The following is a 2,119-nucleotide window of genomic DNA, read 5'->3' as shown; positions in this document are numbered from 1 at the left end:
ATGGGATCTCTAAGTTCAATGAAGTTTCCACAAGGACACTTGTACTACTTTCATTCAGAAACAAATACATCCTATTATCTTTCCTGTCTTTCTAGTTCCTATTCAGTATGTCTATTTCTGCATTCCGATTTGTATTTTAATATTGCAGAGACGATGCACGCCCAAGGACAAGACCCAATGCACAAAAAGCAAAAGCACTCACAGACCGTTTTCACGTTTTGACCATTTCTCCAACAACTTGGGCAACTGCTGAAACTTCCCCTTTCTGCAACTCACCAGCACGTGTTACTTCGGGGTGGGTTCCTGTGTTGGAGTTGGAATCCTGACCAATCTCTCTGCTCAGCACGCTTTACTGTTTGGAAGTAATGCTAAGTGAATCACTTCCTCCCCCATTGTGCACAATTCTCACTATCAAACAATTCCCAGATATCATTAGTCAACCCTATGTAAGTAAGATTGTTATGAATCACTCTATGTATTCGCTCCCCCCCACCCCCAATTCCCCCTGCCCTCAGTAATCAAAAGACGTGAAGGCAATACGAAAGGCCATATTCAGGTGAAGGGTTTCCAGTGATAGATGGATAACTGCTTTATCAGGAGCTGAATTTTTAACTAGACTACTTAATTTTATGTGGCTAAGTGCAGAATCTGGCTCTGATCTGAATATTTAACTTGATTAAAAAATGTTTACCAGTTAAATTCCTACTGCAGCGGTTGTGAATCCCACGTATTGTTCGAGCTGCACCAATCAGCGCAAATCTGCGAGTATCCCATTATATTTTAGACGTCTGCTTTCTAGATAGTGGCATCTCATTTTCGAGAGTGGGGATGAGATCCTTACCACAGAAATTATCGCAACTAATCTGCTCCTGTATCAATGGCAAAAATATGAAGAATAAAGTTCAACGCCCAGTTGATCCTTTCTTTGTTGAATCATTTAGCCATGTCTGACAGAAAATGATTTCATTGATTGTCATGTAAGGAATAGTATCCTGCAGCACACAAGCTTAACCCATCATTTTGTTTCCTCGTGTGCACATTACAACCGAATTTGCAGAACGGGTGTTATCTCTCGGCCTTGTTCGCTTATCTCTGGGATGTGAGAATTTTCCTGCTCTTTTACCATTAGTCATACAAGTTCTACATCAGATTTGCCTTGCTGCTGTTGTGGATTTGGGTTTTACCTGCTCATTTTATTCGAGCCTTCAGAAGGTTTCTGTTTGACCTGGTGCCGCTGTTCTTTTTTAGTTCCTCTGTTCCACCATGTGGATTGGTCACGACATGTTAATATGTCTTGCTTCTCGATTTGTTTTTCCAGCGATGTTCTGCCAAGCCACTCTTTCAATTCAGTTATCATCTTTTCAGCAACTCTGAGTTGTTTCTTTTCGAAGTTAGTTTCATAATTAATGTAACCAGATATTTAACCATGCTCTTCAACTGTTCCCTGAACTTGGACTGCGTCGCAATATAAATTAATGTGTTTGTGCTGCATGTTAAATTCCGCAACATGTACGCAACTTCCTTAAACTTATATTCAGAATTGTCACCAAGGAGTTCATTAACATTAAAAATGAACAGAATGTACGGAAACCACAACAGGATAAAACTGCTCGATATGGTGAGGAGTAAAATCACAGAATTCCGTCTGCTCTCCATCTCTGGATCATTCTGTCCCTTGTTATGACCCTACAGTCTCTTTCTGACTCGACTAGCCATTAATATATGCCTGACTATCAGAGCATTGAGCAACAGAATTAAACCAAATGGTAGCAATGGCGTTAAAACCTTATCAACTATTCTGAATCCAATCCATCTCGGGTCAGTAAAATAGGCTCGTTTGTTAGAACAATACAGAGGAACATTGTTAATTATTCGTATAGGCTTAAATCGAAAGTAAATGGGTATGTTTTTTAAACTGAAAAATAAACAGATTGTTGCAAGAACTCCTGTTGCGGTTTTCCTGGTGCAATATTTAAATTTAAGCCTCTCGCAACAAATTGCAATAAATCGATCAAAAGTGAAGGCAACAGTGAACCAGACTGAACAGTCCATTGCTAATCGAGCCAGGAGGTAGTTAACTTTACACCCAGCAGTGAGTTTCAGGAGAGGCATCGGGAAA

This window comes from Chiloscyllium punctatum, chromosome 51 (genome assembly GCF_047496795.1).
Source record: "Chiloscyllium punctatum isolate Juve2018m chromosome 51, sChiPun1.3, whole genome shotgun sequence".
NCBI classification, from domain to species: domain Eukaryota; kingdom Metazoa; phylum Chordata; class Chondrichthyes; order Orectolobiformes; family Hemiscylliidae; genus Chiloscyllium; species Chiloscyllium punctatum.
This window is presented reverse-complemented; position numbering follows the sequence as displayed.